Raw genomic sequence first — 14,652 nt, forward strand, 5'->3', positions numbered from 1 at the left:
AACAAAACCTTTTCCAATACAATCAACTTCAGAAAAATTATTCTTGATCTAAATGCAATTCTGCTCCCAGCATACAATGTTTCTGTACCAAGTCATTTCCAAGACAACTTGTACACTTTTCACCAGGAATAGGCAGTCAGAAATAGATTTTACCTTCCCAAGCTCAGGAGTACTGCGGTTAATTGTAGCACCTGCCTTAGATCAGCTAATTCCGCGCACCCCAGGAGCATGGATTTGTTAGTAACCACACTCTTCTTTTTCCATCCAATTTCATCTGTTCATGACCTATTTTACATATTCCAGGTTGGTTTCAACCCTGGAACTGGTTCCATGTCGTAGTTGTCCTGTCTGACACCTGATTGTATAGAATTCCTGATCCAAGTATAATACGGCAAGGAACAATTTTTCCTGGCTCTGGATAATATTACACAAAGATTGAATAGTGCAAAATACTTACCACACTCTGAAAGGATCTTGAATAGAGATATATACTGACAGACTATTTGTTTTGCAAATGTAATAAATTCACAATTTACAAATAATTCTAGATTAAACCATTTTGTGGGGTAGAAATCGTTCCCAGTTTTCTGGGCAGAAAACAGGCATAAAGAACCAATCTTGGGCTGGGTGGGGAATTATCCTATACCTGATCTTTGCCTGCATTATGGGTGTCTATTTATTGCTCAAGGCGGATTTGCGGCAGTCACTTGAAACAAGCATTAGGCTCCTTAGTGGAGAACCAAGGGTCTAACAAGAATGAGGAATTGAAAGAAATTAGTGTTAGGTAAAAAAAAATTGTACTGGAGAAATTAATGGGACTGAAAGCCGATAAATCTACTTGGACTTGATGGCCTACATCCTAGGGTTTTGAAAGAGGTGGCTATAGAGATAATGGGTGCATTGGTTGTCATCTTCCAAAATTTCATAGATTCTAGAACGGTTCCCACAGATTGGAAGGTAGCTAATGCAACCCCACTATTTAAAAATGGAGAGAGAAAGAAAACGGGCAACTACAGACTAATTAGCCTGACATCAGTAGTAGGGAAATGCTAGAATCTATTAATAAGGACGTGGTAACAGGGCACTTGGAAAATAATAATAGGATTGGGCAGAATCAACACGGATTTATGAAAGGGAAATAATGTTTGTCAAATCTGTTGAGCTTTTTGAGGTTGTAACTAGTAGAATAGAAGGGGGATTTTCAGAAGGCATTCGATAAGGTGCCACACAAGAGGTTATTAAATAAAATTAGGGCTCATGGGATTGGGGATAATCTACTAGCACGGATTGAGGATTGGTTAACAAACAGAAAACAGAAAGTAGGAATAAACGGGTAATTCTTGGGTTGGCAGGCTATGTAACTAGTGGGGTGCCACAAGGATCGGTGCTTGGGCCCCAGCTATTCACAATCTATATCAATGCTTTGGATGAGGGGACCAAATGTAATACATCCAAGTTTGCTGATGATACAAAGCTAGGTGGGAATGCAACTTGTGAGGAAGATGCAAAGAGATTTCAAGGGGATATAGACAGGCTAAGTGAGTGCGCAAGAACATCGCAAATGGAATATCATGTGGAGAAATGTGAAGTTATCCACTTTGGTAGGAAAAATAGAAAAGCAGAGTATTTTTTAAATGGTGAGAGATTGGGAAATGTTGGTGTTCAGAGGGACCTGAGTGTCCTTGTACACAAATCACAGAAAGTTAGCATGCAGGTACAGCAAGCAATTAAGAAAGCAAATGGTATATGTTGGTCTTTATTACAAGAGGATTTGAGTACGAGTAAAGACATATTTTTGCAATTATATAGGGCCCTGGTGAGACCGCACCTGGAGTATTGTGTACAATTTTGGTCTCCTTACATAAGGAAGGATACACTTGCAATAGAGGGAGTGCACCAAAGGTTCATCTGACTGATTCCTGGGATGGGGGGGGTGGGGGGAGATTGTCCTATGAGGAGAGATTGATTAGACCAGGCCTATATTCTCTATAGTTTAGAAGAATGAGAAGTGATCTCATTGAAACATATAAAATTATTACAGGGTTTGACAAGGTAGATGCAGGGAAGATATTTTCTCTGGCTGGGGAGTCTAGAACCAGGGGTCACAGTCTCAGAATAAGGAGTCAGCCATTTAGAACTGAGATGAGGAGAAACTTCTTCACTCAGAGGATGGTGAATATTTAGAATTCTCTACCCCAGAGGGCTGTGGAGGCTCAGGGGCTGAAATTGCCCTCCGACCAAAAAGTGGCGCACTCATCGATCTTGAATCCATGGGGTGGAGAATTGAGCGATTTTTAGCTTTTTTGATTTTTTTTTTAGTGGCGCTTACCACTGGGGTCCTTGATGCAATCTCTTGATGCAATCGAAAGAGCCATTTTCAGGACTTTGAAATTTTTTCAAAATCCCAGAGGAAACGAGTCATAATGGGGGTAGGCCATAGACTCAAAGGCAGGCTGAGTGGCTGAATGTGGGTCAGACCGGGACTCCGTCGCGGTCAATCAGTGGTGGAGTAGTGGTGACATCACAGCGCGTGTGCGTCACCACGCTCTCTCCCCTCCATTAAAGGGGAGAGATTCTGTCATTTTTAATTTTCGGTCACTGGGCCACCAGGGAGGGCTTCGCCCGGGCCAGCGGCCTGGCACACAAGAGGGGATACCAGGCTGCCTGTTGGCGGCCTGGCCAAACCCAGGGGCAGTATTTTGCCGACCGATCGGGAAGTCAGCCGGCAAAAATAAATACATGCTGACCGCGGCTGTGGGCCCTACTCATTCTTCAGAAGTTGCACCGACAGAAAAACCTGTCGGGGGCAACGCGCAGCAGGGGATCGACGAGTTCAGTTGAATTTAGGGAGATTAAGTATTTTTCTTCATTAAAACCGGTGGTGCACTAACCGATGACTCGCTTTTGGCCGCCATGTTTCCATGTCGGAAAATTCCCGACCTGAATTTCGGTCAGGTTGGCCAGTTGAACCGAAAGGGAAGGTAATTTGATTTTCATGAATGTCCGCCACAAACAGGCAGTAACGGGTCTCTCGGAGACCCTGAATTTCGGCCCCAATGACTCCAGAAGTCGCAGGTTCAGTCCCAGATATGCTCGGAGTTTTCGAATTTAAGCAGTAATGACAGTTGAGATGCTGCAATTGAGTTCAGTGCCCCCAAGTAAAACACAGGGAAAATCAGCTACGTTTATAGTGCCTGATTACTATTCAGTTACCTCTGACAGAAGTGCCGAAATTCAGGTACGCCAGAAAGCTGCCACACCGATGACCTTTTACCTGGTTTTACCGCTGGGATGAATGAAGCGGACTTCCGATCACTTTTCAGGACTTTGAAATGTTTTTAAAGTCGGATCGGAAGTCGGTTATAGTGGGGGTGGGAGATCGACAGAAAGGCAGGCTGAGGGTCTGAATTTGGGCCGGGACCAGGACTCCGCCGCTGTCACTCAGCGGTGGTGACATCACAGCACGTGTGTGTCACCACGCTCTCTCCCCTCCGTTAAAGGAGAGGGAATCAGTCATTTTTCAGCTTCGCCCACTGAGCCATCAAGGAGGGTTTCGGCCGGGCCAGTGGCCTGGCACCCCAAGAGGGGATGCCAGGCTGCCCGTTGGCAGCTCGGCCGAACCCGTGGGCACTATCTTTGCTGGTCGACTTCCCGATCCCGATAAATACATGGAGGTCGCAGCAGTGGGCCCTTCCCTTGAAAGACCGCACACACTCCGGATAAGGTGCACCGACAGAAAAAGCTGTTGGGGGCACCGCGTGGCGGGGCAGCGATTTTTTTCGCTCGGTGTCTTTTTCAGGTGAGGGAGAGCAGCGGTGCATGTTCTGATGACGCACTTATGACAGTCTTCAGCATCAGGACGGAATCGGGTCCAGGCCGAGAAATCCCCGACCTGAATTTGGATCGGAGCTGCCAGTTCACCACAAAGTGGCATCCACGGGATTCTGAGACATGGCTATCGCAAACGGGCAGTAACGGGTCTTTCTAAGACCCTGAATTTCAGCCCCGAGGTGTACTAGTGAGGGCAGGTTCAAGTTTCGCCGTAGTGTCTCCTACAGTTGACTAGCCCACAGGTATTCAATGTCTACACACATTCATGAAGAATAGCCACTTGGGTTCAGCCACTGAAAGTTACCAGCACATATCAATCGACATCCCAGCAACAGTCAGCAGAATCATAGAGAATTGGGGAAAGAAAGCTCTCTATTAAAAATAAAAGGCTGTTGAAATATTGAGATTCAATTCCAAATTAGCACAACAGGGAACTGGGGAACCTGGGGCTTATTTATAATGGAATGATACTTCAAATCTTGATCCAGGAACAAAATGATTCCCAATTATCTAATTTTCACTGTTCAGCAATAGCTAACAAAGCATAGCTTTGCCGACTTTAATCTATGAATGTCAACAGTTTAAACTCAAATTGTTTTAAATGTAAACATTGAAAACTTCCATGTGATTACTATGCCTACTTGTTTGGATTGCATTATTAAATAGATGTTTAAATGGGCTGTTCAGCTGTAGAAACAGTTACACTGGCCTGGACATTAAGGCGCAGGTGGGTTCCGAGCGGGGTGAGGGGGGGAATTGCGTGCGCGAAACCCAGAAGCAAACCTAGCGGGTCTCCAATTTAAACTTGATTGAGTGATTACATTTTTTATTCTGGATTTCGCGTCTCCAAGCAGACATGATCCATACCTGCATGACGTGATCACAAGTCGGCTATTGAAAGGGCCAATGCAAAAAGGGAATTTGGAGGAGCAAGGTGGTGCTTAACATGGATTCACAAAGACCAAGGCCAGCACCCAGGTTCAATGATGCTTCCCTTGACTTACTGCTGGGTGCAGTCAGCAGCAGGAGAAACATAATTTTCCCCGGAATGGGAGGAAGGAATGTGTTGCTATTACCAAGAAGATATGGTTGGAGCTGCCCGAGGTGAGCAGCAGGAGCACTGGATGCAGTGCAGGAAGCAGCTTAATAACCTAACCAGGTCAGGAAAAGTGAGCACAGTTGCTGATTCGCCAACATCCTGTGATGCACAGCCCATCCACCCCTCACTCTGTCTTGCCAAGCGTATTCCATCACATAACTCCTCACACCCACTGAAGTTTCAACAGCACCCAGCCTTCACTTTCTGTGCACTTCCTCACCTCCCCATTTATCCATCCAGCACTGCCACTCACCCCAACCCTTATGCAATGTGATGCATCTGACTCATATACGCCCTTACCGAACACAGTGTACAGCGGGTGAATATATGGTCTTCAGTCACTCACAGTTCTGTTCTTTCACCCGTTGTATGAGAAGAGACAACCCCAGATTTTCAACAAGGTTGAAAAGGTCATCCAATAACTGAAGAACAAGGCATCAGGAGCAGATGAAATCCCCACCAAAGTACTAAAACATAGTGGAGAAGCATTACTGGCGCGGATCCATGACATCATCTCTCTTATCTGGAACAAGGAGATCGTGCCAGGAAATCTCAGAGACGCTGTAATCGTGACCATCTTCAAGAAAGCTGACAGGTCCGACTGTGGTAACTACAGAGGAATCTCCCTGTTGTCGAACACCGGGAAAGTCATTGCAAGAATCCTCTTGAATCGCCTTCTTCCTGTGGCTGAAGAACTGCTCCCAGAGTTGCAATGCGGATTCTGCCTACTAAGGGTCACAATGGACATGATCTTCACCACGCAGCAGATACAAGAGAAATGCAGGGAACAGCCTTCTTCGACCTCACAAAAGCCTTCGACACCGTCAACTGTGAGGGATTATGGTGCGTCCTTCTCAGATTCGGCTGCCCTCAAACGTTTGTCACCATTCTCCGCCTGCTCCACGATGACATGCAAGCCATGATCCTGACCACAGATCCATTCTACGTTCGGACTAGGGTCAAGCAAGGCTGTGTCATCGCAGCAACGCTCTTCCTGATCTTCCTTGCTGCAATGCTCCATCTCCCCGCTGGAGTGGAGCTAAATTACAGGACGAACGGGAATCTGTTCAACCTCCGCCGCCTTCAGGCTAGATCCAAGGTCATCCCATTCTCCGGCATCAAACTATAGTATGCAGACAATGCCTGCGTCTGCGCATACTCGGAGGCCGAACTCCATCGTCAACACCTTCACCGAGACGTACGGGAGCATGGGCCTTACACGAAACATCCGTAAGACAAAGGTCCTCTACCAAACTGACCCCGCCACGCAGCACTGTCCCCCGGTTATCAAAATCCACAATGAGGCCTTGGACAATGTGGACTATTTTCCATTCCTCGGGAGACTACTGTCAACAAGGACAGACATCGATGACGAGGTCCAACACCGTCTCCAGTGTGCCAGTGCAGCCTTTGGTCATCGGAGGAAGAGAGTGTTTGAAGACCAGAACCTCAAACGCGGCACCAAGCTCATGATCTACAGAGCAGTGGTGATACCCACTGTTACACTCATAATAAATGGTGACACTAAGTACAGTGTGTAATGAGCAAGTGTGACTGTAGCTCCTTTATTAAGGTTCCAGAGTGCAGGTACATCGTGGGTGACCTGCTTATATACTGTGCTCCCTTGGGACTCCAACAGGTGGGCCCTCTGGTGGTCAGGTATAATGCAAGTTACAAAGGGTTAAATACATAACATCACTCCCCCATGAAGTCAACAGTTCAATTATTTACAAGGTGAGACGATCTGGGGCTATACGCTCCCTTGTCGATCGTCTCGGTACAAATGCTGGTGTGGGTGAGTTGGTCAGTTCTTCACTGGGCTGTTGGGCAGCCGGCCTTGCCGGGCTGCTGGGGATGGGGAGTTCAGCTTCGTGGTCAACCATGATGTCAGTTGCCACTTGTGTGTGTGTTGGAAGGTCAAAGTTGGTAGTGTCCTCTTCGGGTTGTTCGTAACTGTTGGTGAACCGCAATTTGATTTGGTCCAAATGTTTTTTGTGCGTTTGTCCATTGGCCAGTTTGACCAGAAACACCTTACTCCTCTCTTTGGCTGTGACCGTGCCAGTGAGCCATTTGGAACCATGTCCATAATTGAGCACAAACACAGGATCATTGATCTCAGTATCACGTAACAAATTTGCGCGGTCATGGTACATACTTTGTTGATGCCGCTTGCCCTCCACGTGATCATGGAGATCAGGGTGGACCTTGTTTAGAAACATAGAAACATAGAAAATAGGTGCAGGAGTAGGCCATTCGGCCCTTCGAGCCTGCACCGCCATTCAATGAGTTCATGGCAGAACATGCAACTTCAGTACCCCATTCCTGCTTTCTCACCATACCCCTTGATTCCCCTAGTAGTAAGGACTTCATCTAACTCCTTTTTGAATTTCCTAATCTGTCACCATTCAGATAATAGTCTGTCTCTCTGTTTTTACAACCAAAGTGGATAACCTCACATTTATCCACATTATACTTCATCTACCATGCATTTGCCCACTCACCTAACCTATCCAAGTCACTCTGCAGCCTCATAGCATCCTCCTCGCAGCTCACACTGCCACCCAACTTAATGTCATCCGCAAATTTGGAGATACTACATTTAATCCCCTCGTCTAAATCATTAATGTACAATGTAAACAGCTGGGGCCCCAGCACAGAACCTTGCGGTATCCCACGAGTCACTGCCTGCCATTCTGAAAAGTACCCATTCACTCCTACTCTTTGCTTCCTGTCTGCCAACCAGTTCTCAATCCATGTCAGCACACTACCCGCAATCCCATGTGCTTTAACTTTGCACATTAATCTCTTGTGTGGGACCTTGTCGAAAGCCTTCTGAAAGTCCAAATACACCACATCAACTGGTTCTCCCTTGTCCACTCTACTGGAAACATTCTCAAAAAATTCCAGATTTGTCAAGCATGATTTCCCTTTCACAAATCCATGCTGACTTGGACCTATCATATCACCTCTTTCCAAATGCCCTGCTATGACATCCTTAATAATTGATTCCATCATTTTACCCACTACCGATATCAAGCTGACCGCTCTATAATTCCCTGTTTTCTCTCTCCCTCCTTTTTTAAAAAGTGGGGTTACATTGTCTAGCCTCCACTCCATAGGAACTGATCCAGAGTCTATGGAATGTTGGAAAATGACTGTCAATGCATCTGCTTTTTCCAAGGCCACCTCCTTGAGTACTCTGGGATGCAGACCATCAGGCCCTGGGGATTTATCGGCCTTCAATCCCATCAATTTCCCCAACACAATTTCCCAACTAATAAGGACTTCCCTCAGTTCCTCCTTCTTACTAGTCCCTCTGACCCCTTTTATATCCGGAAGGTTGTTTGTGTCCTCCTTAGTGAATACCGAACCAAAGTACTTGTTCAATTGGTCTGCCATTTCTTTGTTCCCCGTTATGACTTCCCCTGATTCTGACTGCAGGGGACCTACATTTGTCTTTACTAACCTGTTTCTCTTTACATATCTATAGAAACTTTTGCAGTCCATTTTAATGTTCCCTGCAAGCTTCCTCTCGTACTCTATTTTCCCTGCCCTAATCAAACCCTTTGTCCTCCTCTGCTGAGTTCTAAATTTCTCCCAGTCCCCGGGTTCGCTGCTATTTCTGGCCAATTTGTATGCCACTTCCTTGGCTTTAATACTATCCCTGAGACCAAGTGTTGCATTGGCGCACGCATGATTCTAAATCTGAGTCGATGCCAGGCCACCACACGTGAGATCTGGCTATAGCTTTCATCATTACATGCCTGGGTGGGTGTTGTGTAGTTTGCAAATAAATGCGTCTCTGCCTTTCTTGGACAAGACCACGCGATTGCCCCACAAAAGACAGTCCGCCTGCAGGGACAACTCGTCTTTGCGTCTGTGGAATGGCTTAATTGCTTCCTGCATCTCCACTGGAACACTGGACCAGCTCCCATGGAGGACACAGTTTTTTTTACCAAGGACAGTAAAGGATCCTAGCTGGTCCAGGTCCTGATCTGGTGGGCCATAACAGGGTCTTCTCGTTCTCAAATGCCTCCATGACCATGAGCAAGTCCGCTGGCTGTGCCATTTCCACCCCGGTGGTGGGCAATGATAGCCAACAGAGCATCTGCGCAGTTCTCTGTACCTGGTCTGTGACGGATTACATAGTTGTATGAGCGCCTATCTTTGGATGCGGGCAGAGGCATTGGTATTAATCACTTTGCTCTCAGATAGCAGTGATATGAGCGGCTTGTGGTCAGTTTCAAGCTCGAACTTGAGGCCAAATAAGTACTGGTGCATTTTTTTACCCAGTAAACGCACGCAAGAGCCTCTTTTTCAACCATGTTGTAAGCCCTTTCGGCCTTGCACAGACTCCTGGATGCATACACAACAGATTGCAAAATTCGCGAATCATTAGCCTATTGTAACACACACCCCAACCCAGTATGACAATGCATCGCAAGTGAACACTAATCATTTACATGGATTATAGAGGACAAGCAGTTTGTTACAACACAATAAATTTCTGGCTTCCTTAAAGGCAGACTCTTGTGAATTCTCCCATACCCAGTCATCTCCCTTGCGTAGTAGCACATGTAGGGGTTCTAGCAGGGTGCTTAACCCAGGTAGGAAATTACCGAAATAGTTAAGGAGTCCCAGGAACGACAGCAGCTCCGTCACGTTCTGTGATCGCGGCGCGTTATTGATGGCCTCCGTCTTGGCGTCCGTGGGTCTGATGCCGTCTGCTGCGATTCTCCTTCCTAAGAATTCGACGTCCTGTGCCAGGAAAACATACTTCGAGTGTTTCAACCTGAGCCCCACGCGATCCAACCAATTAAGAACCTCCTTCAGGTTCTTCAAATGCTCCATGGTGTCCCGACGTGCAACCAATATGTCGTCCTGGAAGACCACTGTGCAAGGAACCAACTTTATGCAGCGAAAAACAGTTAATCGTTACTTTATAGTCCCCGCAAATTCTAAACGTACCGTCTTCCTTGAGTACCAGAACAATCGGACTGGCCCAGTCGTTGAATTCCACTCGTGTGATGATGCCTTCACGTTGCAGCCTGTCCAGCTCAATTTCCACTTTGTCATGCATCATGTACGGTAACGCCCGAGCCTTGTGGTGGATGGGTCACGTACCGGGAATCAAATGGATCTGCACTTTCGCCCCCGAGAAGCCTGGCTCGAATAGCGATGGGAACTTGCTTAGAACCTGGGTACATGAGGCGTCGTCGACGGACAAAAGCACTCGGATGTCGGCCCAGTTCCAGCAGATTTTCCCCAGCCAGCTTCTGCCAAACAACGTGGGGCCATCCCCTGGCACAATTCATAGTGGAAGTTCGTGCACTGCTCCATCGTAGGAGACTTTGACTTCTGCACTGCCAATTACAGGAATTAGTTCCTTGGTGTAAGTCCTTAGTTTAGTGTGAATGTGGTTGAGCTTGGGTCGGGATGCCTTTTTGCCCCATAGCCTGTCGAAGGTCTTTTTACTCATTATGGACTGACTTGCCCCCGTGTCCAGCTCCATAGATACTGGAATGCCGTTCAGCTCAACTTTCAACATTATTGGTGGGCATTTCGCTGTGAACGTGTGTACCCCGTACACTTCTGCATCCTCCGTATGAGTTTCCAACTCAGTCTCATCCACTGTGGATCGATCTTCCTCTGCAACGTGGTGGTTTGCAGGATTTGCAGGGTTTGCAGCTCGCCTGCACATTCGTTGGAGGTGTCCCACTGTTCTGCAACCATTGCACGCATAGTACTTAAAGCGGCATTGATGGGGCCGATGATCTCCGCAGCGCCAACAGGGTGTTAACTGCCTCGCATTAACAGCTGATGGTGGACTCTGGGTCAATTGAGGTCGGGCCACAGCAGCCGGCATGTACGTTCTGCCCTGTACATTTCTGCTCAAAACCGACGTTACTTTATGCACAGTACTGGCCAAAACTTCTTTGTTCTGCGAAATCTGCTTGGTGTGGTCACTGGTGGACATAAATGCCTGGGCTATCGTTATGGCTTTACTCAGATTCGGAGTTTCTGAAGTCAACAGTTTGCGAAGGATTGTCTCAAGTCCGATGCCCAGTACAAAAAATTCTCTGGGCATTTGTTCTCTGAATCCCTCAAACTCACAATGTCCTGCGAGGTGCCTTAGTTCGGTGACGTAGCTCGCCACTTCCTGGCCCTCCGATCGTTGACACGTATAGAACCGATACCTTGCCATCAAAACACTTTCCTTAGGGTTTAGATGCTCCCGGACAATGGTACACAATTCTTTTTAGGATTTCTCTGTTGGTTTTGCCGGGGCCAGAAGATTCTTCATTAGGCCATAGGTTGTTGCCCCACAGACAGTTAGGAGGATCGCCCTTCGTTTGGTGGCATTCGCGTCCCTTTCCAGCTCGTTGGCCACAAAGTATTGGTCGAGTCTCTCCACGAGAATCGTCCCCTTCTGAGAACTTCTCCAGGATGCCGACTGTTCTTTGCATTTTCGTGTGGTTGTACGTTACCTCGTCGCCAATTGTTACACTCATTAAATGGTGAGACTGAGTACGGTGTGTAATGAGCAAGTGTGACCTTAGCTCCTTTATTAAAGTTCCAGGGTGCAGGTACCCCCTTGGGACTCCATAAGGTGGGCCCTCTGGTGGTCAGGTGTAATGCAAGTTACAAAGGGTTAAATACATAACACCTGCCTTGCTATATGGCTAAGAGACATGGACTATGTAGAGGAGGCACCTCAAAACATGGAGCAGTACCACCAACGCTGCCTCCACAAGATCCTGGAAATCCATTGGCAGGATATACACACCAACGTCAGTGTCCTTGCTCAGACCAATAGCCCCAGCATCGAAGCACTGATCACGCTCAATCAGCTCTGCTGGATGGGCCACATCGGCTGCATACCTGACATAAGAGTCCCAAAACAAGCGCTCTACTTGGTGCTTCAACACGGCAAGTGATCCCCAGGGGGGCGGGGGTAGAGAAAATGCTTCAAGGACATCCTCAAAGCCTCCTTGAAAAAATGTAACATCCCCACTGATACCTGGGAATCCCTGGCTCAAGACCGCCCAAGGTGGAGGAAAAGCATCCGGGAATGCGCTGAACACCACCTTGAGTCTCTTTGTCGAGAGCAAGCTGAAGCTAAGCATGGACAGCGGAAGGAGCATGCAGCAACCAAGGTCCCCCCACCCACCCGTTCCTTCAACCACCATCTGCCCCACCTGTGAAAGAGCCTGTAGGTCCCGCATTAGACTCTTCAGTCACCTGAGAACTCATTTCTAGTGTGGAAGCAAGTCATCCTCGACTCCGAGGGACTGCCTATGATGATGATGATGATGATGATAAGAGAGCGCAAAATGCGAGGAAGAGGGAGAGGACTGGAGGTGGCTCACCACAAATAGTACAGCTCACAGATGCAGAGAAGATAAATGATACATCTGCGTCCCTCTCATTCAGAGATGGAGAGACTGGGAACTCGCAGATGCCTGGTGACAAAATTAAAAATATCTCTGGCACACAATGACTGGACTATGAGAAAACTGAGTATAGGGATTGTCAAGATTATTACTTTGCCATGACTGTTTATTTTCTCTTCCAGGGTCACGTGTAGAGCAAGGATCTGTGGACATGCATGATGACAATTCCTCAGAAGATTTCATTCCTTCAAAAGGGTGCAACATCACAGGATGTACAGCCATGCACTAGCTCAAACTTCTGTGGGTCCACTTAGACAGTTAGTTGAGTTTTAACCTGATGATTCATAATTTACATGTGAGCATGAACAGACACTGGGGGTGGAGACAGTTGTGGAGAGTTCACATCAGGGGATGCAAGCCTCTCCAAGCTTTACTCAGCTGGACACAAATACTGATCCCTGGTGGCTATTGTTAAAGAGAATGCTAGATGTGGATCAGCAACTTCCTCAGGTACTGACAGTCCCGTCACACACACTCTCCACAATAACAGATCATTAGTGGATTGGTGTCACAGGGAATTGTGAAACTGTCTGCCATAGAGAGTGGTCACCTCTGTGGAGCTTCAAGCATGGCTCTTAAATGAGTCTATGCAAGCCATGGCCACAGCCATGGAGAAGTCTGCCATCTTAAACAGGGTGTGACGGTACACTGATCTTCACCAAGCTGGCGTGCAGCAGAGTGGTAGGAGTGATGTTGTGCTGGCCCAGGAAAGGGATAATGGCAACAGGGGACATGGAAGTGGGAAATCCACTCAAAGTACTCCCACTTCTCACCAGATTTCCACCCCACAAGCTGTTAACCAACATTCAGTCTCATCTCACACTGGCCGAGTCTGCCCCTGCTGACCCATTCTACACCACGCTGACACCTTGGGAGAGCCCCTCCAATGAGGTGGAGCACTTGAGACAGAGTCCTGCCTTGTTTGAGGAGCACTAAAGAGCAATTCCACGCCGGAGGCAGGATTCCACCTCGGGTGTTAACTAACCTGGGCCCGGAAGGTTACCGCAGGACAATTTCGGCCCTATTATGATAGGAAGTGTCCTATTTTTATAACGGTACATCAAATTTAGCGATTAGCACTACTTCCACATCTTGCCCATTATTGCATCCCTCCAGTAAACTCGGAAATGGAGGCAGGTTGCGGCCACGCTTGAAACTTTTAGAATTTTTACTTTCCACCTTGTTGGGGTTTAAAATTCTCCCCACTGTTTTCATACAAAGTTTGTAGAAATTCTGATTCAAAGCATAACATGCTTTGGCAAACTAGCTATGCATTTTTCAAGATTCAAATATACTTTTACATTATATAACACTGAAAATTTAAACCCTTTCATTTTCTGAAATTACAATCTTGTATTTTGATATGAAATTGCATATTTTTGCACCTTGATACATCCACTGTTCTTTACTACCCATTGTTCCATTAATCCCCAGAATAAATTCGCTTGCTAGGTCGTAGACTATTTTTTTTTACAAAAAAGTTTCATAAAAATAAAAAAATCTGCGCCGAGGTGACATGTGGTGTTCCTTTGCGTTTAGGAGAGATTGTCCTGCTTCTGTGACTCAGCTCATTAGTTGTCTGTGTAGAGCGAATATTGGAAAATCGGGCAGGATGGAGCACACGGCTGTAAAGAAACCTATCTGGATTTTCTCCATTGTATTAAATGGAGGAAAATCCAGAGGATCGGTTCCAATAGTCCCTCTATATTTTTTTAGTGCGCAGACCCTTTAAATTTGCTGCACGGCATCTCTTCCTGCGGCAACAGCTTGTGAGCGGCCTACGCGGGACATCCCAATTGATGCATGGCTGCTCACCTTCGGGGGAAGGTTGGTGGGTTCCAATATAAGCATGCGCTCCAACCTGCCCAATTTTCTGATAATTTTCTCCGCAGAATACACGCTACACAATTCATGCTCAACCATCTAAAAATTAACTTTTTTTAATAATATACCCAGTTGTAGTTGTGAATAATTATTATTCAGATTAACAATAGGAAACAAGATTAACTTGATTTAGTTGGTATTATTCTTACATCTGAGTTAGAAAATTGTGGCTTCAAGCCTCACAACAGACTTGAACACATAATCCAGGCGGACACCCCAGTGCATACAAAAGTCATCATCATAGGCGGTCCCTCGTATCGAGGATGACTTGCTTCCACGCCAAAAAGGGATGAGTTTGCAGGTATTTCAATGAAGGACCTAATATTCCAGGTCCTGAACTACATGTTGAAGGGTGGAAGATGCCTGTGCATGGATTTTTTTAAT

General features: G+C 46.7%; 1 protein-coding gene across 1 annotated transcript in view; it reads right to left on the reverse strand.

The window, feature by feature from the left end:
- Nucleotides 1-14,652, reverse strand: part of tll1 (tolloid-like 1) — a 454,505-nt gene that overhangs the window by 202,667 nt on the left and 237,186 nt on the right. The gene's annotated exons all lie outside the window — the stretch shown is intronic.

Source organism: Pristiophorus japonicus, chromosome 2 (assembly GCF_044704955.1).
Source record: "Pristiophorus japonicus isolate sPriJap1 chromosome 2, sPriJap1.hap1, whole genome shotgun sequence".
Lineage (NCBI taxonomy): Eukaryota > Metazoa > Chordata > Chondrichthyes > Pristiophoridae > Pristiophorus > Pristiophorus japonicus.